General features: G+C 41.2%; 1 long non-coding RNA gene across 1 annotated transcript; it reads left to right on the top strand.

Moving 5' to 3' along the window:
- The first annotated feature begins 4,304 nt into the window (after positions 1-4,304).
- On the top strand, positions 4,305-5,796 carry LOC121711856. The gene is made up of 2 exons (XR_006032467.1): positions 4,305-4,499; positions 5,385-5,796. It is a non-coding gene; the product is annotated as an uncharacterized LOC121711856 (long non-coding RNA).
- Positions 5,797-24,180: the final 18,384 nt, after the last annotated feature.

Here is a 24,180-nt window from a genome sequence, read left to right as displayed (position 1 = left end):
TGTGTCTCACGCTCAATGCGTGAGACTTGAGAGGTCTGCTTATAAGGTAGGCCTATTTACAACATAAATTGTCAACAGGCTATGCTGGCGACACAAATAAAATCTCCTTTGGAAACCAATGGCTTACGCCTTACAGTATCAAGCGGACTTAAAGCCTGTGTTGCAGGTTAAACACCACTGTTGATTAATGGGTACATAAAGCACTCAATATATGTATATCATTTTAAAAATGTCTCCAAATGGTGTTAAATGCCAGTTTTTGTTGTTTTTAGCATTAGCGGGTTTTTTGTACGCAATTCGGTGATGACGTCACTTTGGGGACTACTTGATCTGCGCTTCATTCATTTCAATGCATTTCAATGGACATCGCGGTTACACTTTCAACATAAAGTTTGTATATTTACACTTCGAATTTCGTCACAGCATTTATATCACAGCTACCCTATGATCTACCAATGGTAATAATGGTGCCTGATATCAATTTAGTATTTTTTCTGAATTTCGGGAGGTCTCGTTTTGGAGGGTATATGTTTTACATTCATTCCTATGGGAAACGGTCGCGGTTACACTTTCAACATAAAGTTTGTATATTTACACTTCGAATTTCGTTACAGCATTTATATGACAACGACCCTATGGTCTAACAAAGATAACAATGTCTTCCGATTTTAGTTTAATGCAATTTTCTGAATTTGAGAGGCCTCGTTATGAGGCTATAATGCACCTATTCAGTTCAATGTATTATGCTTATAACATTACGACACTTTTTTTTTTACTGTCAGTGAACAGCACCGAATGAAAGTCAACATGTTCTTTATATCTAGTGATAGTGATCATGTCGTTAGTTCAGATAAGTAGGCTACCGGGCAAACTTAGTCAGAAGATCAGAATATGAAGCATCATGATAGCTAGCTGGGCTAACTTTTTAGTCCCACCTGTGAGCCACCCCAGTTACTTAGCTTCTAGCCGCCGCCGATTAGGCTGGTCGTGTCTTCAGCATGAATATTTTCGATAACTACTGCTCGTGATTGATTGCCATTGACATCGTCAGGGTACGGCTTACCAAAGAGGGAGATAATATGGGCAAGTCGCAGTTTTGCAGGTGCTTGTGTGGGCTGTGCCGTCCCGATGGAAACTGTGGTGGAGAGTTGCAGTAACTAGGGAAGCGAGTGCATTTTGGCCGCTGGTCGAGGAGCTCCCCTGTGACCAGCATAATGACATGATCTATCTAGCTATCTATCTGTCTATATACATATCTAGGCTATCTATAGCCTATATATTTATCTATAATCTGCGCTATCTACTGCTGAACAATACCTTACTCGTCTCTCTACTCCTCTCTCGTTATTCTCAAGGGTCACAAGGTGGGCTTTGGTCTGTAGTCTCCCCAAGGTGACGTAATGCAATGCATTGTGGGGGAAAGGAGAATCACTTCAAATGCTGTGAAATATTACCTGCTTTTTCGTATTATATTCCGTTTTGTGATACCCAACAACATCAAATACAATGGATAACAGTTTAAATGTTTATTATCAACAAGCAAATTGTGCAAATTCGTTGGAAAATGAACCCTGCAACACGGCCTTTAAACTGACATATCGTGGCGAAAAGTTGTAATAAAATTCACGCAGCTCCATGAGTCAAGGAAAGCGCGAATGAAGTAGCCACTTCTAAATGGGACCCACTACACAGTAGCTTAAGGTGTGTTGCTAAAGCAGCCATAATGAAATGAAGGTGTCATTGTTTGGATACTTCACACACACGTGCTTTTTAATTTCACAGACTACAACTACCAAGCTGGAATCAAAGCACATCGATTCCCCTCTCACACCCTGCACGCACTTAAAACAAAATAAACAGGCGTCTCAGTCTCATGCATGTATAGGCAAAACTGTATCAGACCGGTGTAACGTTGGTAAATCTTCCATTGCACAGAATGATTTTTGTAGCACATGCAACAAATGACAGTCGAAAGATACAATTACAGTGCTGCTATCAATTTGCTTGGTATAACCGCATTTATAGTTTTCTACAAATGCAATCAATCAAATTGGCCTCCATCACTCAACCAACGCTAACGGTAACATTACCTAGGTCCTTATTGATATTATAAGATTAACGTACCTGCAGTAAAACCAAGCATGTCCGATAAACATCCTCAGATTTATTTCGGCTTCAAGAAGAAATGGGAATTACATTTCATGTGAACATCATCCTATCCTTATTAGACGTTCTCTGCGGTAAACTATAGTCCTTGTAGGAAGCGTCCATTGTTATTCCAACCCACGTTTAACTTCCAACAAAATTACGTCTCACTGCAATGATGCGCCATCTAGTAGACAAACGACTACTTATCGCCAATACTGGAAATGCAGCCATGATGATGATGATGAATATATATTTTGGCTTTCTTTTAATCCTACTGAATTTGTAATTATGTATCGGCCGTTCTAATACCGATAGTATGTATCGATAGTATGTGGGTGCCTGTGTGTGTGTGTCCCGGGTATCGTTGACCAAAAATTCAGGAAGTAGATAACGAAAAAAAAAAAAAAACCTTTGACAATCCCTATATGACCGCTTCGCTAGCGGCGGTCATAATTAATTGTTCCAAAATCAGTTGTCCTCAATAGCTTTTTTAGCATAAAGTTCTTACAAGAAAAACAAATCTGAGTAAATTATCAACAAACTTTTAGTGCAGCACTTTGTTTGCAGGTGAGGTAAGTAAAGCTGCTAATGAATGTGTAACAAGAAAAACAAGTCTGTACATTATCAACAAACTTGTACATGGATGTGTAACAACTACTTACAAAAGTGGTTTGTTACACTTCAGAAATATAAGGGAGGAGAGCATTTCTGCTCCTAAACTGGCTCTATGGGGCCTCATAATGAGCCCTCCAGCACTAAACACTCTTTCTACTGGTGCTGAAGAAGCAGGTACAGAAAGCACTTTGACAGCTAGGGCATGCAAATGACGGTATTTGTCCTTGTTTTTCAACCAAAATACAAGGGCATTGTCCTCTGTCGGACAGCTCTGAATTAGGGATGTGCATTTCTGGCAAAAATACCATTCGATATTCGCTGATAGTATTCAAAGTATTCGAAAATGATTCGAAAATCGGTCAGTCAAGAACTCCCCCACATACGCACACACAATGACACAGGGAGAGGTTTTTATGATTTGTATGAAATCAGTCTGTTTAATACAACAGCTGTGCCATGAACATTAATTTATTTCAACATAGGCTTAGGCAGATAGGCCTAGTACATGCTCGAAAACAGATCGCTATATTTTTTTATAGCATGCATGACTGAACTAGACGCATGTATGACTGAACTAGACACATAGGCTATATGGAAACGATGGCCTATCGGAAACTGTTCATAACATTTTCAATATTTAAAAACTGCGAAATCATCTTCAGATCTTCAAAACTGATAATTTCATAATGTTGCCTCAAGCATTTTTTTTGGAATGATGGTCAGACTAGGCTACAACATGAACTTGACGTCAAACTTAAAAACAAAACAAAAAACAATCTCTATTTATAGATGTATATTTACAACCATAGTTTCGTTATCAAAATTAAATGTTCATTTGAAAATGTGCTATCTATGCCATAATGATTTTAGGCTTATATTAGCGCAGCACAATATAACAAAGTTGTCGGCAATAAACGTGAACTTTTATTAACATCGTTTTATTAACGAAAGTAAGTGTCATAGTCTAGCACTATCTTTCTATGCCATATTTTTGTTTAAAAAAATGAGCATATCCACATGTTCGGGATGAAGACGGGTGCGCAATCTATTGACAATTAGTCCAGCTGTGGAGAACACACGCTCTGGCACTGATGTAGCAGGCACATCCAAGTATGTGTTTGCCAATTTTGCCAGGCAGGGATATTTGCAGTCGTTGGCTTTCCACCAGGTCATGGGATCAATGTGGAGAGGTGGGCATATATCCTGAGAGTAATGATTTAGCTCTGTTGTGTGTGTTTCCCCACTGTAATCAAACAGTACCGCAATTGCAGATGCAGACAGGCAATCACTCCTTGTTTTTTTAGCTGATGGTTCAGGTTCATTTGATGCAGCTGCGTCTTCTAGGTCTCTATCGTCATCGCTATCGGGGCTGGAGAGGAGGGCACTCACAGCGGCCTTCACAGCGTGTCTGACCTCATCTGTGGCAAACCTAAGGTGTTTGTGTCTGAAAGTGAATGTTTTAGGAACATCCTTGTTCAGCATTACTAGTTATGTCTTCCCAGAACATTGCAAGCTTCTACCATTCACAGTCATAACTAAGATATCACTAACGTTAGCTATAGTGACAGTTGCTAACGGAATGTGACTCGAGTTGTTACAGACTCTTCTGTTGCTATGCAATGTAAGCAGTGTCCATGTAGAGACCCTCCTGACTCATTACTGGCTTCATCACGGTCACCAGGGAAAAAGCTGGCCCTGCCTCCACCCCCAGTGTGTGTGTATTTTTAAGACTTCAGGTACCTTAAATTTTAATTTGGCATGCAAATGGCAAATCATCTCAGGTCGAAACTACAGTTGTCAATATTGTGCATTCCAATGTGATTGTAGTGGACTTTTTTAAACATCTTGGAGGACATTTAGTGGTGAAGCTATAACTTGTAAGTGAGGATAGCAGCAGGCTTCACTCAATGTGTCTACTTTTAAACTTTAAGAGTGCTGGCCTGGATAGTTACATAAAGTAAAGTAGGAGAGAGGCCGCACTATGCATACCGTATATACACTTTTATTTGCACATATACGCGTTTCGGCGTGTGCCTTCTTCAGTGTGCTGCTGTGCACACCGAAGAAGGCACACGCCGAAACACGTATGTGCAAATAAAAGTGTATATATGCATAGTGCGGCCTCTCTCCTACTTTACTTTATGAAGCTATAACTTGTCCATTTGTAGGCTGCGACCATTGCATTGGCAATGTACAAAACTTTGCGACACACACAAAAGTAGGAAGCACAAACACTTCACAATTAGGGAACACAAAAATGCAGTTGGTGCACCAGTTAATGATGAACTCGACGTGTTTTAAAATGTATGCAAATTATCGCATATTTAATTAGATACTGCCTAATTTGCATATGTAAACATTAAATTACAGAAAACTTGTAAAACATTTTTTTCTCATTATGTAAGTAATCAACTGGGGAAGTTTCATAGTGATATCTGCTAGTTAAAAATTTTACCCTATTCACCTGTAGTGTCTCGCCTTAAGTAAAAAAAGAATTAAGGAGACATCTGAGCTGCACCGGCGTTCCTCTCAGATTGTCGCTAAAAGACGCGCGGATAACCATTGTCTTTTAATTTATTTTTTGCAAATTTAGTGATGTAGTTCTGTGCTTTTCCACCAAGGATACAGATGCTGAGGAGGACTACTAGAGGCATGAAAATTGGAATATTGACCGTCATTGAAGACGACCTCGTCATGAAAGCACCGGACACTGTCACCAATATCGCCATCGCCCTGGAAGAGACTGTTGTTCTACAGGACATCAAGGATCTTCCATCTGCACTGGCCTACCTATTCGGACTCCTGCATAGCATTAATATGTTACCCGAAAGAACTGAAATATACGTTCGAGGTGTTGCAAAAGATTTTCCTGGGCCTTGATGCTGGCAGTTGTTCTGCAAGAACGCAGTCTTTCAAGATGAAGCTGCATGCCCTTGGGGATTTAACATAGGGGTGCCAATACTTATGACCCCTGTATTTTAAGAAAGAACATTTATTTATTTATGATACATTATTCATTCACAAAGAAAATTGGTGTCCTTAAAGGTTGGATATTCCCTCATTGTTTTACTTAAGGCATTAAGATCAATTTCCAAAAGATGATTTTATATTCCTCTTTTTAGTCAACTTTAGCAGAGGTGCCAATAATTCTGGAGGGTACTGTAGGTCAGGGGTGTTCAAACTGGCTGAAAATAAAAACATTGTTTGATCTATTTGGATTTTTGAGTTGTTATTTAGACTGGTTTTTGGTTAGAGTCAGTATGAGGTGGCATTAATATATATTTTCAAGTTGGGAGCATTTGTTGATTTAACTTGATTATTTAAGTTTTTCACTGTCAAGTAGAACTTACTCAAAAAAGCTAGTGAAATGTGTTGACTTGTTTTTTTAAGTTGGAAGCACTTTTGATTCAACTTGAATTTTTGAGTTGCCAACCTAATGTAAGTCCACCTTACTTACAATACTGAGTTGGCATTACTAGATATTTCAAATTAAAAGCACTTGATTCAACTTGAATTTTTGAGTTGCTAACCTTCTGTAAGTCCACCTTACTCACAATACTAAGTTGGCATTACTATATATTTCAAGTTGGGAGCATTTGTTGATTTAACTTGATTATTTGAGTTCTTCACTGTCAAGTTGAAATTACTCAAAAAAGCTAGTGAAATGTGTTGACTTGTTTTTTTAAAGGTCTCATCTCATCGTTTTTTCATTCATTTTGTAGTGGTCTGTAGTATTGATGAATGCCCTGTGAGCCGGTTTTGGTGAAAAAAATGCTGTCCTGCGTCTGTTTCATGCTGTTCTAGTTTGGTGGGGAAGGTGGGCGGGGAGGAACGACTGGATTTCGCCTCTAGTCATGAATATTAATGACATGCTAATGAATTCACCTCTGATTTGCTAACAGTACTGTGACGCTTCCTCCAGTGCGTCCTCATCCGATTCTGCCTGTGCTATGCTCCATATTCAACTTTACAGTGCTAAAACCTGGCTAAAACTCGAGTCAAAACGGTTGCACAAAATGTCTTCGGAGATACAACTTCATGTGTTTGAGCCTAGTATTCGAGTAGGAAGAAGAACCGCTTCCTGATCGTTTGTCGGTGAACGTTGGTTTAATGGTAACAATTGCCTGTCAGCTTAAATTTCTCCTAAAAGAGGTAAACGTTTGTGACAATCGTCATCTTGCTTTCAAGTAATAAACAGTTGGAAACGTTTTAAAATAAAGACCTATTTCTTTACACAGTCAAAAGTCTTTGCAGTCTTCCTAGTAGATATTTTACTTCACAACACAGGTAAGCACCCTAAATGCAGTTCAGCCACTGACCTAGCCTGCTAATGCTATCGGAATAGCTAGATAGTTTGAATTCCATGATACTATCATTGAAAGACCACTTGGTCATAGCCCAATATATATATATAGATCTAAATGCAAACAAGCCTACCTAGCTATATTTTGCTGGAATTGTACCAGAATGCCTACAGAAGCAGAGAATGTGTGCTGCAAGACTTCTCCGGTAATGAGAACTATGGCTTTGATAGCCTGACATTGGCAGAGGTTAGCCTACTCAAGTTGTTTTCTGTCACGTATGACAGAAAAAGTAGCCTACTATAGGAATCTTATAGTATTTTGGGACTAAATATTACAGTAATCTTATAGGAATACTATAGTATTTGGACATACTATAGGTACTATAAGACTACTATAGAAAAACAGCGGTTACAGGATATTATAGTTATTAGTAGTACTTCTACAGTATGTCCCAATTATTCCTATAAGATTACTATAATATTTTGTCCCAAATACTATAAGATTCCTATACTACTTTTTCGTAAGGGGATTGCTCATGTGGTTAGAAAAATGGGCAACACCAGTACCCCTGTTGTCTGTATGACCCTGTACCCAGGATTAGAACCAGTCTGCCTTAGAATAATGTACTCCCTTCAAAATGCACTAAACATTCGACTATGGCCCTCTGTGAGACAGAAGATATGAAAGGTAAGATAAACCTTTAGCTTAAAAGGGACAAAAACTGATGAAACTCCTAAAACAAATATACAAAACAGGTCAATTTTCTATAAACAACTTTATTATATTTACATACAGCAGTGGTACTCAAAGTGTGGTCCGCAAGCTATCAAGTGTTCCACAAGTAGATGTGGTAAAATATAATAGATGAGTTGTTTGCAATATTGAACCAACTTGTATGTAAATCCAAACAGTTCTGCAACACTGATGTAACCTATGCCAGTTTAAATCATATGAATCCTCTGACACCATAAGCAAGGTGCAAAGACAACAAGCAAGGTGGTTCAGTGAGAAGGCCTATTGTGTAATATACTGTTGAAGTAGGTCTACCGGTTTTTTTTTTGTGCTAGGTGGTCCGTGAAACACTGACAAATAGTAATATTGCAGTCTATTAAAATAATGCAAACACAAAACAAGAACATCCAAACTATGCACAGAATTAACAATGTCCTCTTTTTGCCAGATGATGCAGACATCTGGCCTACAGATCCTTTGTAAGATGGTGCTGGGATTATTTAGGGAAAAAGGTCTGAGTTGTTGTCTCGGCTTGTATTGTCCTGGGGATCCGAAGGGACAACACACAAAACACATTCGTTGGCTGTGATGATTTTATTACATTGCTCTTTGATTGTGCTGGGCCATAGGTGGAGCCATCAGGTGTTATTGTGGAGATGTCGCTTTCATCCTCCTCCTCCTCTTGATCAACCCGAGGTCTTCTAGCTGGCCTTGGATGAACAGGCTTGATGGCAGTAGAGGTAGCAGGCCCCCATGCCCATGGTGTATCCGAAGTGCTTGTATCAATACTCATACTTTTCATGATGTATTCTGTTTGGGTACCTAAAGTAAATAAATGTATTACTGTCAAGTTACAAGATACTAATAGTACACAGGACATTCACTATCTCACAAAACTGTACTGGCACAATGGAAACAAAAATATTTTAGTGACTGTGGTAAGGTGTATGATGTACTAAGTAGCACACCCACGAAGACATTCGGTAATATCAATTCTATCTGTTATGCAATTCATGGGTTTCATCAGGTCCATTTACACAGGTGTATTAATCAAGCACCAAGCAGTCTGCATTCATAATCGAGGTGCTTGATTTTATACACCTGTGGAAAGTGACCTGAAGAAACCCATGAATAGGCCTTTATCACGGCAGCCCACGGGCAGCTGAAGTAGGGCTGTTCACTTTCCTGTTGGCAAACAAACCACAGGTGTTCCTAAAAACATTAACGAGGCCTCTGGTTGAAGTAACTGTGGCCGAATCTGACACTTAATTAGAAACACCTGTGCTCACACAGGAACAGGGCTGTTCACTTCCTATTTCGGCTGCCGTGATAAAGGCCTATTGACTTTCCAAAACATTGACAAGCACGTAAGAACCTGTATTAGCCTACTAGAAAAAGACTTCTAGAAACTAACTAGCACAACAATAAAAGTTAGATCACAAACCTTTGCTTCTAACGTGATGACCTAATGTAGGCTAGAAAGCTGTGTAGCCTGACATGAGGATGTGCTCTGGAAGACATAGAAAACACTAAGTAAACAGCAAGTAATCAAACAAAACATCATTGTATGTCAATGTAATAATGGCAAGAAGACATAAATTAGCTCTAGTGATAGCAACTTAGCCTAATATTGCAGGGGTATTGTGTTTTTGATTTTCCCTGTTTAGACTAGAACAATACCCGTAGTTGAGCATAAAATATTGTTGCTAATATTATTATTTGTGGTTTAACACTTAGGTTAGAAGATTATAGGTTCTACAAGCTAAATCTCTGGGTAGTGTGGTCAGTTTCTTATGAGTGTAGCTACACCAGGCACGTAACTGAAGCATTCCGTTCGCGTTATGTACTCCAACAATTAGCTTCCAATAGGCCTAATCAATGGAAGTAGCTACACCTGGTGTGTTAGTGGCCTGTAGGCTACGTTCGGGAAAATAGACCATTCCTCTAATGGAATTTACCAGAGCCCTTCCTATTAGGCATTCTCTGATTTTACACGTCGCGAACAGAACACTTCAGTTACGTGCCTGGTGTGGCTTCCTGTAATATAGGCTAGCCTAAGCCTAGCTTGTACCCTTTTCATGCATGCTAACGTGAAGAATATGAACATGCTATTTTGTAACAGACATTAGGTGGAAAAGTTTGTTTGTACTTACAGCCTGTGAGCTGGTGGTCGATCGTCATGACGGTACAGAACCAGGTTTTCAGAACATCGATGCAAAACCACTTTCTAAGGCAGTGAGTGTGGTCGAAATGATTGGAACACAGAACTAATGTTGCACTATTTCGGTGGTGGTGTTCCAACGATAAATCCGAACCATTTCTTCCTCAACTCATGTTTCTAAGGCAAGACATGCAACATTGATGTGTTATTGCCACAAATAACACAGGCACGATTCCCCCGCCCCGCCCCGCCCCGCCCCGCTCCGCCCCGCCCCGCTGGCAACTTGCTGTTAGCTCCTACTAGCTGCAGAGACAATCCCCTAGCCGAAAAATCTTCCAGTCTTCCTGTAGGCGGTCACAAGCCAAGGTGGGCGAGGCCATGAATAGTCAGTTTCCCTTCGGCGTCATTGGGAAGGGCTCTTTCTGATTCGCTTGTTTTTCCATGTATTTTCTTTCATTGGCTAATGCGGGCAATGGGGGTAGAAGATCATTTTCACGTGCAGCATGCATATGCAACTTGGAGTGAGCTATAGTATTTCGAAAGTAACAAGTATTAAACGGTTTCTCTGTGAATGTGACCTTTAAGTAAACACAGAGAGTTTTTTTTTAGTGTACAGTGTGCTCCGCAATTTGGAAAAACAATATATATATATTTGTCATGTAGCTATCCGTTTTCTACAGATTACTCAGGTATGCACATGTGTATATTGTATGCACATGCATATATCGTAAAAGATTTCAAGACAGAAACATTGAACATATTTTAATCTGTATTTATAAAAAAAAATCTGTGGATTAGATGGAAGTGTTAAAATTATGATCGATAGTCTAATAATGCCATTATTAAGTGAAGAGCACCTGATGACTTGTTCAGGACTTGAAAAAGATTGGGACTTGGACTTGACTTGGCTTTGATGAGACTTGGACTTGGACTCGACTTGCCCTTTTCTCTGTATTTACTTGGGACTTGACTTGGACTTGAGTGCTAAGACTTGGGACTTACTTGTGACTTGCCAAACAGTGACTTGGTCCCACCTCTGCCTGTTAGTGACTTCTGCAGTTCCTTCTTTGTACTTTGTATGGTGGTAGCGCTGCCACTGGTCCTGACATCCAACTCGACCCAGTTCAACCCGAACTGGGGGTCCAGCATCACTCCCTGCATATATATATCATGGCCAAATGACAAATCAAGGCCATGATCTTCTGTCATTCGTAGTCCAACAAAGATGCCGGCAAATCTTTTAAGTGAGGCTCTGAGGGCCCTGGTCAGTGGCCTACATAGTCTCTTTTCACTATCCATATCTGATAAGTGAGAATGTAGCTCGAGGACAGTAGGGACAACCATGCTGATGGTAACAATTTTGTCACCCTCTGTCAATTCAGTGGCCTCAGCAAACGGTTCAAGAATTAGTGTAAATTCTCTACACTGGGCCCATTCATGTGAGCTGAGGACAACATTTGCAAAGTCCACTGAGCACATCTGAGTTAGTGCAGTATGATCTAATTCGATGACTGCTTGTATTTGTCTGAACTGCAAATTCCACCTTGTGACATTTGAGACTGGAATGCTTTTACTACTTCCAAAAACAGCCTCAAACCGATCCTTAAAGACAGTGCTACTATGCAGAAGACTGGCACGTTTGGCTATTTTTGAGAGTGCCCGAGACATCACTTTTACTTCTTTCATCCCATCCCCAATAGAGCATCACAGTCCCGCCCACAGGAGTTTCCGGAAGTAAGAATTCAATGCAATTTCTCCATTGACAATTCGGGTATAAGCCATAAAAACTTAACTGCACATGGTAGACTCAAAACCAGCTATGGCTGTACTAAGCGATTGTATATGGTCATATAGAGGGCAAAAATTCAAGGGGCACTAACCTTGTTTTGAAATAAATGTCTTTTAATCGCAATGTCTTGGATAAGTACTTCATTACCCACAATCCTGAACAATCCCACAATCCCACAGTGATGCCTCTGATTGGTGGAAAGGCCGTTATGATCATAGTTTGAAACTTTATCAGCGAAAATAATTGACAAAGATGGCGGAGTCTTTTACTGCCTATGGCGAAAATGTTTAATGTGAATAAAGACTTTCTAGACAAACATTGGTACTTGTATCAACAAGGATTGTGGTTTATATATCACACGAACTTAGTCAGGGCCAATACACCATCAAATAGAACACTGAATGCTAGTTTAAACACTTAACTTTTCAGGTAGCCGATAGGCTAATCATTAGCCTTTCAGACATTAGAATGTCATTATAATGGTGCTAACATTAATATAATGTTTTAGTGACCTTGTTGTTTCTATGAACATGAATTGTTGTTTATAGGAAACATCAACTTAGTCGAGGCATAAAAAGCCCTGTATCTAATTAAATACTACAACTTTTGAACTAGCTAGCTAGCTGATAGCACAAGCAAGCTGGATGCTACCACCGGCTAGCAGCTAGACACTGCAGTAAAATGGTTAGCAAACTGTCCATGCCCCCGTGAATATTTCACTGTTTCAAGGACGAAATCAAGTGTCCAAAGGGGTGAAAACCACTTTAAATCGGGTCACATTATTGAGGGTTAGCTTGTGGGTTTTGTAAGGGCCAGCATGAGGTACAAGACCTACAAAGTTGTGTGGTGAATTTTGCAGGGAGGTTGGTAAGCTAGTTAACATTAGCTAGGCTACTGTAGCCTTCATACTGTACGAGTCATATCATCAATCATTAACCTAGAAATACTTCTTCGTACATTTAATGAACATTTTGCGTAATAATTCACAGCAAACTGAATATGGTGGTCCAAGAGCAGACCATGCACCGGTCCATGCATCAGGATGGCAGTCAGATCCCAGACAGCATTTACATCTGTGCCAGATCCACCACAACTGAATTGAGTCCGCCCGGCGGGTGTGGGCCAGATCCGCAGGACCTGCGCAGACCTGACGCGCCACAACTAACGGAACACTTTTACCCCACATAAACCTGCAACTCTACGTTATGTGATTATGCAGAGTGGAAGACTACAGGCTGCACCGTCTTTGTGATTATTGGTAAGTACATTATACAAATATAATTTTAAATGTAAACTGGTGTTGATGTCATTTTAGTCTGCTAAATATTTAGGCCTGTATTAAACATGAAAGTTTACAAACTTAGTTTACTCTGAAATTCTGACAACCTGAAACGTGCCAGACAAACTGGGTAGTAGCTACGGTTAGCTTGTAGTCTAGGTTCTTTTAAACATGCATCCACAACTATGTGAACATGAGCTTTAAGGCTAAATTGGTGAGCTTTGCTTATTATTCACCAAAATCGCTTAATATCGTGTCCATTGTGTGTTAGCTGCAAACTCGTAGCCATTAGCGCTAACGTTACCCACTTTGTCTGTAGCTAGCCTGGCTGCTAGTAGCACTGCAGGTATTGCATAGACGGCCAGCGTTTTTTAAGCCTGTTTAAAATGGATTTAGAGTGGAAACTTGGCTGTAAATACTAGGCTTTTTATCGAAGGTCCACAAGAATTGTCGGTGTCCTCCAGTTTATCCGGTTTGGGATGCAATGCGTCGTTGGCATACTATACTGTTATAAAATAAATAATCTTTGGATGTATATAGTATGTATAATATTTACTCTTGTTTCTTTGCTTTGTGTGCTTTTTGTACGTCTCACAGGAGCAGTGAGGAAGAATCGCAGGTTGATGCCTAACTTTAACGTTAGTCCATTGGGGTAGTTTTTGCCCTGGTCCTCTGACATCCATCCGTGAACGGCGCTGCTATTCACCGTCTGTTCGAAAATATTTCTCAGGACAGCTACTAGCCTCTGCGAGAGATCTGCCGCTGCCGCGACCAAGGAACTGCTGCTGACCTGCGAGCTGCCATGATAGCAGCCTGCCCTGCAGTCTGGATTGAGTAGCCTAGCTAATGTCGAAGAACTCTCACGAAACAACAAACTCGCTGTCCACCGACCTGCTGATCTGCAGGATTGCCCAACTGTTCTGTGCTTTCAGTGCTCCCCAGACTGCCAGTAATCTTCCTCCGACACAGCTGAGTGCCGTCGTCATCATCATCGGGACATCAGCCAGTTAGATGCAAACGGACTATGTTAACATGACATTTTCTTTCAGTGCGTTTAGCGGAGTTTGTTTATCAACATAAGCCTTATATTTCACATATTAGTTTGTGTTATGTTGTAGGCCTAAGCTTAGGCTAGCGGACACAGTGTTCTCTTTTGCCTTTTTAAAATAAAAAACTATTTTGAAAATTACAAATTGTGTGGGTCTTAATTGTCTGATAGCTTAAATATGAATCACAGACCAGGGCCAGATGAGCCCCAGATGTAGAATATGAGTCTGGGCCAGATCCGCACCAAATGCCATGGCAATATTAATTGTGCTGGGCCAGTTCTGGCCCAGATCTGTCTCTGATCCGTAATTCCAACCTCTTCCGGTATTGGCCCGTTGGAAGAAATGACCCCGGGGCAGGTCCGTTTAGAGGATCTGCGCCAAATGCTAATGAAGATCTGGACAAAATCTGGCCCAAATATATTTTGCTGTCTGGGATATGAAGCACTGCACAATGTTGCCAACTGTTAACCGCTTTCATGCACACACACACGAATTAAAATACACAATGGTAAATATAACATTCAATACCAAAACACAATTATTTGCACGATTACTCCTGAAATAACTGCTATTAACTGCACATTCACTATATAAAAATCACTGTTTGGAGGAAAGAGTTCGCGTGCTGTCGCCGGTTGGAAATGATTTCGTGCTAGTTCGTGCATTGCTTATATATTATTCAGTGAGGTGCGGTGGTTTATGGGATGAGTAGTTCCTTCGCTCGGAAATGAAAATATGTACACAGTCTTGTACCTTTGACTTTTTTTGGACTTTCTCTTTTCTTTTCTCTTTTTTTAGTTTTTTTCACTCGAAATGATATGTTGTATGCTTATGAGTTACTCCGTAGCTGATTAGTCTAAGACATGCTCTAAAACTCTTTAGATACGGATTTTTCCAAAACGTCAATGGGAGAACTGGCTGAAGAGTTGAGAACATGAGCTGTGACTCCCAGGTAAGATCTCATTGTGCGGTCTGACCATATATCAGCAGTTACAGAGATTGATTTCTGATCTACTAGACTGGACTTGATGCACTCTTTCACTCTCATCGCTAGTTGAGGTATCTCTTTACTGGTTATCGTTGTTCTGGAGATTGGGGTGTACCTTTCATCTATGGTGCGTAGAAAATGTCGGAAATGTTCATTTTCCACGATTGATATAGGTAGACAGCAGCCAGTCATGGATGATCGTTTGGTGGATAGCCTGCTGTCTTGATGAACTAGCATTATAAACTTGAACTTGTAATGGTCGCTGCTGAAATGCATCAATCGTTGGCTGTGAATCCCCCTGTTGAAGTCCTTGCCGATACTCCTGCAGGCTGCAGATGGAAATACAAAAGCATCTATAAGTGTTGGAACAGAATAACAGGCAGATTATAAGCTTTATTTAAAGATAAGTGAAATTTGTATTCCCAATTATCCATTCATGCCCATAATCAAACTAAAGAAAGTTGTGTCTGAATTTTCAAACTATTAGCCTAGTAAATGGATTTCTTTGTTTATTAAATGTTCTATGAAACTGAAATGGCATTCAAAGCTGTGTCCAGATACTGACATGAAGGGAGAGCCATATTTGCAGCAGTATTTTAGTGTTTAACTGAAGTCTGTCTCAAACAAGGTTACAGTAGAATACTTTTTTCTGACTGGACATATTTCAAAATGTCTGTTACAGAATAGATTAAATTAACAGAGACGAATCTTCGAGACAGACAACAACGGCATCTGGCAGTGGGCAGAGGTTTCTTCAGGTAAGAATCCCGTGGCTGAATTCCGGCATTTGTGATGACCGAAAAACTGTGGCTTGTGTAAAATTTCATCTGAGTATGTTTCTGAGAAATATCAGAGCCGTCTAAGGAGAGCCTTGCCACTCCGTATTAAAGGAGAATTCCGGTGTGATATTGACCTAAAGTGTATTGAAACATGATACCGAGTGTGAACGTATGTCTCATAGCCCATCTCGGCTTGTCCCCTGCACTCCAAAATCTGGCGCTAGTTAGCCGATGCTACCAACAGCTTTTTCAATGGTGGTGCTTCGGCATCGGGCTAGCCATGCAAATAAATCACTGTTTTACACCCATTTACGAGGCTCAATGTATCTCCACACTTCATTGGTAGACTTCCGAGGGCCCTGACATTTAAAACGAGACATTGAGAACTTTGAAAAAGCACTGGTAGTTTACTTACAAGACAATTTATACAGACAGTATCTTCACGAAGTTTAGCGTTTGCAGCCATCTTGAATTTAGTCACGATAAGTCGAGCAACGAGTAAGAATGAACCATAGACTGTATGGAATGAACAGGTATGATAAGGGATCAGATTCCACAAATAATTCCGCGGAAATGCATGGATTCCAGTTGCTGCTACTGGAAGAAACTGGAATCCATGCATTTCCACTGAATTATTTTTGGAATGCGATCCCTTATCATACCTGTTCATTCTTACTTGTCGCTCGACTTATCGTGACTAAATTCAAGATGGCTGCAAACGCTAAACTTCGTGAAGATACTGTCTGCATAAATCGTCTTGTAAGTAAACTACCAGTGCTTTTTCAAAGTTCTCAATGTCTCGTTTTAAATGTCAGGGCCCTTGGAAGTCTACCAATGAAGTGTGGAGATACATTGAGCCTTGTAAATGGTGTAAAACAGTGATTTATTTGCATGGCTAGCCCGATGCCGAAGCACCACCATTGAAAAAGCTGTTGGTAGCATCGGCTAACTAGCGCCAGATTTTGGAGTGCAGGGGACAAGCCGAGATGGGCTATGAGACATACGTTCACACTCGGTATCATGTTTCAACACACTTTAGGTCAATATCACACCGGAATTCTCCTTTAATACACAGTATGCCAGACAGAAGTATGAATAGCAACATGGTTAGCGCCTGCCAGTTAGCTTAGTATGTTATGACTTTACATATGTTGATTTGTTGGTGAAAATGTTATGCACTGTTATGAACTGTTAAGTTCAATTTGACAGATTTTAGTCCTATAGCCTCCAGTGACCGTCAACCTCTTGCTAAATTATCTGTGTTGATGGCAACATAATTAGTGCTTGACAGGCTAACAGCTACCTTACAGGCTGCCTGAATTTCCTACGGGACAAAGTATCTAGTGTTCTAACTTTACTAATTTCAATAATAATGCTATATAAAACCACAACTGTTAACTTAAGTCCAGTTTTACAGATTTTATGTACTTAGCTACTTAAACTATTTATTGATAATTGATATGCTAGCTCATTAGCTTTACTTACCTTAGAGCAGACATATGTATGTTTATTAATCTTCGAGACATTTAGCTGTGAGTGAGGTCTCCCACACTGCTTAATCCATTGTCGGCATGAGTTTTGGGCTTTGGAAAGGCGAAAAAAATGACCCCTCCCTCTAAACTTTTGGTACCTGGTGTCTGACCTGCAGGTGCCATAGGCGCATCGTTTCACCATCTTGCTGAAATCGCAACATTTGATGGATGTCCTTCTCCAGTTACAGTTGCTGAGCTAGGATTGGACGAAGATCGTTCAAGGGCGGGGTTTTGCGAACGGTCAATTACACTGGGGGGATGATTAGGAATGAGCAAGGACACTGGGGAACCCCCTACTTTTTGCGATAAGTGCCATGGGATCTTTAATGACCATAGTGAGTCAGGACCTCGGTTTAACGTCTCATCTGAAGGACGGCATTTCCTGCAGTACAGTGTCCCCGTCACTGAACTGGGGCATTGGGATCGATATTTTTGGCCAGAGGGAAGAGTGCCACCTACTGGCCACCCACCAACACCTCTTCCAGCAGCAACCTAGTTTTCCAAAGAGGTCTCCCATCCAAGTGCTAACCAAGCCCACACCTGCTTAGCTTTAGTAATTCAGCAAAGCCATTGGTCTCGCTGCTGGCTCAACCTTAAAGCAGTGTCCACCAAGATCTGAGTTATCATTGTCTGCAATCTGTGTATGTGTCTTTGTTATATGCTCAGGGCCCAGGGTCTTCGCCTGAGCCTCAATGGATGAGGGACGCCAAAGCTCTCTGCATGTCCCCTCTGGGCTGCGCACCAATGATGTCCACTAAGGGGTTCAGACAACCTCCTCCAGTCAAACACCCTTCCACTGAACCTGCCCCATCCAATGGCCCGCCTCCTCACTTGATTAGAGCTAATGGACCCATGTGTCTGTTATCGACTCCCCTATCGAGGCCTTCAAACCAACACGACCGGCCACTTTTAGGGCCCTCTGGCTTCAGGAGACTTGTACCTGTACCGGTGAGTACTGATATCATAGTCATGTTAGTGATGGGTCTTAACATAGGGTGCTCTGTGTCGGTAAACAGTGTGGGTCCACATTCATGGGGGGCAGATAAAGCAACGTCCATAGATCTGACTTGTCATTATTTGCCATCTGTGTCCATGTGTCTGTTATAGATTCCCCTAAGGCCTTCAAACCAACACGCCCGGCCACTTTCGGTGCCACTTTCAGGGCCCTCTGGCTTCCATCGGTGAGTACTTTATCATAGTCATGTTAGTGATGGGTATTAACATAGGGTGGTTTGTGTTGTCCTGAGCCCCCGCCCAATGCCCCCTAAACCCATTCATCCTGGGTTTAAAGCATTTCTGGATCCAGACTGTGATTGGTGAGTACTAATATCAGGATTTAGTCTTGGTTAAAGATCTGAAAGAACTAGAGGAAAGTGGTATAGTGTTACCAGATGGACATGTCTGTAAAGGAATACTGCATGCTATTTTTGGTGACAACTTGGGGTCACATAACATTGGCGGATTCCTTTCAGCACTAGTATTCATGTAAGGACCTCTAAAATAGGTGTTATAAATATTATAATACTATATGTTCCTGGTATTGTTCATAGCACTGCACTATTACATATGTCCAATAACTATGCCTTTATTACAGCACTGGTGTTGTTCTCATGTCACTACAATGACCATAATGCTTTGTTTTAAATAAATTGATATGGAATTCGGTACAGACCAATCAGATTTGTTTGTTGTCTGTGTTTTTATTTGAATTTTGTAAATGTGTAATGCCCGCGAAATCGTGACCTCTCTGAACATTCTAACGCCTCATGAGAGGAGCTCAAAGTCAGTCAGAGTTCCGAAGAGAGAAGTCCTGTTTTGATACTCTGTCAGTGCTATTGTTGTGTGAATGCCCACTGCGACCTGTGCAGTGTATCTGGGATCACGTTTTGTCTGAGCACATCGGAGCTGTCAGCATTTGACTTGGTGCAAGTAGCCTATGTTGTTTATTGTTATTCTGTCCACTGCTATATTTCAGAAGTGTTGACGTTTAGTGTTAGGCTATTAGCAAGCTATGGCAGACTGCTAGTTCAGGGGCAGACAATTCACCTCTGTGGACTTGCCTGTGTGTTCCAGGAGCCAGCCTTTCCCAAATCATAAACTGAAGCACCATTATGTTTCTCACTACCCACATCATTGCTCATTGCCAGAGTGTCTCGCAGAGACAATTCCATTGTGCTCTCGCGAAAACCATATAGAAGGGAAAAAGAACAATTATGCTAAATGTGAAAATATGGTCCAACATCTTGCATCTTGGGAAATGATGAAAAATCGTTGGAAAGAAATACACCAGTTATTATTCCATTAACTCACAGCAACTTTTGGAACTTTCTACCACCAAAGCCCCATTTTCATGCAGAAAATATAAAAAATGGCGACTGTATGACAGTATAGATTGAGTGGGCAGCCGTGGCCTACTGGTTAGCACTTCAGACATGTAACCGGAGGGTTGCCGGTTCGAACTACGACCAGTAGGCACGGCTGAAGTGCCCTAGAGCATGTTTGGACTGAAATTTATGTGTGTCAGCGGAGTTAAGGGTAACATTCCGGGGTCAGCCCTATGTTCCCACATTACTATGGTTAGGTAACAAAGGGCTGTGGGAACTAACTAGTGCGTAAAGCAACCACATCGGTGAACGTGGCTGCGCTAAAAGCCTCATAGTGGCTAGTCGGATTGCTAAATCTAAGAAGCCCTTTACTATTGGGGAAGAGTTAATTCTGCCTGCTGGTAAAGGCATGTGCAATGAACTCCTTGGGGAGGCTGCAGCTAAAAAAATAGCTCAGGTACCGCTTTCTGCAAGCACTGTCCATAGGCGAATTGATGATATGTCAGAGGATATTGAGGCACAGTTGTTAGAGAGGGTGAATGGGTCACCGTGGTACGCTATCCAAGTTGGTTGGTTGCAGGTCACTGGCCAGAGTATTTGAGTTGCGAGAGCCGCTGCAGAGATTTCTTACAGAAAAAAGTCACCGTTAGCTCCATATTTTAGTGATGAGGGCTGGGTGTCAAAACTCGCTTACCTGTGTGACATATTCGGGTTGCTTAATGACCTCAACCTGTCGCTGCAGGGGAGAATAACGACTTTCTTTAAACTGGCAGATAAAGTAGCTGCATTTAAAGCCAAGCTTGATTTGCGGGTACGACGAGTGGATCGGGGTGTATTTGATATGTTCCAAACAGTAGTGGGGGTTTTGGGAGAGACTGAGGCAGGGCCCTTTCTCTCACAGCTGGTGCGCGATCACCTTGTTGCGCTTTCAAATGAGTTAGAGCGTTACTTCCCATCCTCCAAAGATCCACGGCAAACCAATGAGTGGGTCCGCAACCCATTTGCCAATATCCCGAATAGTCCAAACTTGTCAGCGCAGGAGGAAGAGCAGTTGATCGAAATTGCAAATGACGGTGGTCTTAAGAGTGTGTAGGCTATGAGGAAACCTCTCTGGCGGGTTTTTGGATGAAAACCAAAGCAGAATATCCCGAGATAGCCGTAAAAGCGCTGAAAACGTTGCTATCATTTCCCACCATGTATCTATGCAAGGCCAGGTTTTCGGCAATTACTGCAACTACCCAGTAAACAAAATAAAGTCCTGGGGACGTTCCCCTAAAGGTCCCCTGGCGAACGTCACCTCCGACATTGTGTAGGGTTCCCTTTACCTCCCGTGGACCTCTGTTCGGGAGGTCTAAAAGACGTCCACGAGACTTTGAAAGGACGTCCTGTAATGGTCACCGCGACGTTATGCGCGCTGTGTTTATATTTCCGCGATAGTAACAAAAAAACATGAAGCGCGATTTGGTATGGTATTACATCCTGTAAATCTCAGCGTTGCTAGGAGAGAGGTAGACGGAACATGAACACGCATTAATGACTTGTTCTACAACTACGCAATCAACTTCACTCACCTCATATTTTCACACATGTATGATGAGACATGGACATTTATACCGGGCTAGGATGTGCTGCTTTCACATCTACGGTGTAATTTTCTTAATAAACTAATACGACGTTTTAATGGGCATATCCCGTAGCATTTTGTTCAAAACATCATCAGAGTAGGCCTAGGCTAGCCTAAGATAAATTGTTCAAACCATATTGTTTCAAAATATTAAAAACTAATAATAGCCAAAAATACTAAATGAATCGCAATGCATGCTGGGAAGCAAAACTCAACATGAAATAAAGTACATGAAACATCACTAGAATGCACTGACGTTATATCCACTCGTTTTCTTGGACCTGTTGTGATCAAACAGGGACAGCCTATAAATGTAAGCCTTTCTTCCTGGAACATTGCAGATAAAGAAAAATGTATCGTTTTCTCTAGGCTATGAATGCTCTTCATAGCCAACTTTAAGATGAAATAAATAGATTCTGATGTTTCTATTCTATATCATTGTTTTATTAATAAACAGTAAGGCTCTGGTGAGGCAGAGAGCTTCTGCTCCTCGTTAGAAATCTCATCGGATATGTGCACTCTTTGCTGTTTCCACAAGGAGCTGCTGTAACATCGGGGACAGCTAGGCCTATGCGTGACGGTTTTAAACGCGAGCATGCGTCAAATAAATTACAATGACATTTAAACAAGTCATGAAGAAGCAGTATCCTTAATTCTTCTGCAATGTAGAGCTAGATCGTTTTGCTTTACAAATTAAGTAGTCACTTATGTTGCTAGACAACCCTTAACAAATGCTACGTGGTCTGTTTTTAACATTTCTCTAGTTTTATTGCACCGTATTCAGCTCCAAAAGCCGGTTCAGTCCCAATTCGGCCGTGTGTGTGTTTCTGAAAATAAAACAGATTTGTACGTGACTATGTTAAATAAACCACTGCCTATTTAGAGCATGTTACATGCATCACATAATGACAGTTATCTGAAGAAAAGCGCATTGTAGGCTAAGCTAGAAGCTAAGAACAGCGACTTTGCTAACGTTACACCAAGCATCACATCAGCTAACATTTTGATAAAATCCCTTCCCTAGTTTGTAACGTTATACATTAACGTTAAACTCAAAATGTATGCTGAATTATGTAATTACGTAGCACATACATTTTGAGTTTAACGTTAACCCTTTTCCCAGTTTATGAAGTTGTGCGTCTATGAGCAAAGTAGACATATGGTTCTACTTTGCTCATAGACACACAACTTCATAAACTGTATGATATGTTGCCTTAGACTACGGTAGGCTAATGCAGGTACTGCTAGAGACTAGATAGATAGATACTTTAGTCATCCCCAGACGTGTAACGTGAAGTCGTGCATGGATGTGATGTCTCCGTCCTGCAGACGGTAGTCAGAGCGCTCTCAACTCCGCTGCCATGTGTGAATAAACAAACGTCCCCCCCATGTCCCCGTATATAACGTTATTATCGGGTCAGGTATTTGAAAGACCAAATGCAAATGTCATCCGAGGGACCTGACGGTGACGTCCCCAGAAAGTCCTGCACCGGACGTCACGCAATAACCAAACGATAACTTGCTCCGGACGTCAATAAGGTCACCGGAACGGCCGCTAGAGAACATGACGTTCGGGACCAATCGGGGACGTCGTGAATGTCGGCATGAGGTCCGAGGGACATCCCGTGTTTGTCGGGTAAGACCAAATTGCGCAATCGACTGGACATTTCAAACACACTGAGGGTGTCACTGTCTTCCATCACCCCCAGATGGAACCTTCTTGTTGCAGGGAAACAAGCACAGGGCTCCCACCGATTATATTCGTAATGCATGTTTAGTTCCCATGTTTTGTTACCATATTTTGTTAAGCATGTTCACATATGATAGATGTAGCTTGAAGTTGTTCAATTTTCACTTCTTCAAGTTTTTTCCACATTTTTAAGAGTTCGTTACCTTCACTGTTCATACATAACTGGAGCTAGTTCTTTTCAAGTAATGCATGCACAACACGGAACATGGGAACCCCCCCCACCACCGGTCCGTGAAAAGAAAATGTGAATCAAACCGGTCCATGGTACATATAAGGTTGGGGACCCCTGCCCTAGAATGTCCGTATGAATAGTTTTAATGTGTACTAGTTGGGTATGTTACATAGAAAATATAGTTAGGTAGTTAGAAGCTAATGAAGCTAACATCGAATGTTAGCTACCAGTCAAAATTGTCGTTAACATCAGGAAATAGTGGGAAAATTACCCAGATAACGCGTTGGCCCAACGGCATAGGAACCGTTACATGACATTGTTTATTGACTGGGCCAACGTCATTTTGGCCAGTGGGGTAACGTTGTGACGTTGGCATTTCAATAGAAAATCATTAAAGGATAATTCCAGTATTTAGCACTTTGAGTCCCTTTTCTGGTTTGTTTTGGATGAACTAGAGTGGTGGGCATACTGCATCATTTTGTTACACCGTTTTATTGAAGTGCATTTACAAGCTGTTGTGTTTTGATTTTTTCTTCGATGGTCCACATCACATGGAAAAGTATGAAACCTCGAATAGGGCTGTTTTTGTTTGTCACTGGTACACAGATGTACACAACACCAAGTCTTGTTTCTCGACTGTGCCATCGTCATTCACTGTGAATGGTGCCCCCCATGACCGGAAGTAACGATACCTCAAGTTGATGGAAAAGCGGAAAGATGCCATTTAAACGTGAGATAGGCCTAAAGCCTGCTGGGAGTTGGGAAATGTAGCTTATTTCCTGTCATCCGTGATTAGGCTCAATGAAAATGTATGTTTGCTTCGGTTAGTGTTTGGGTGTTCATCTAACCTTTTGCTAGGAAGCTGGATTTCAATTCTATTGTGAATAACTTTGCTGAATAGAATACTCAGAAGAGTGAATTTCTAATGGGTGAG

This window comes from Alosa sapidissima, chromosome 6, assembly GCF_018492685.1.
Source record: "Alosa sapidissima isolate fAloSap1 chromosome 6, fAloSap1.pri, whole genome shotgun sequence".
Taxonomy (NCBI): domain Eukaryota; kingdom Metazoa; phylum Chordata; class Actinopteri; order Clupeiformes; family Clupeidae; genus Alosa; species Alosa sapidissima.
Note: the sequence above shows the minus strand (reverse complement) of the source record. Positions and strands in the feature narration are given on the sequence as shown.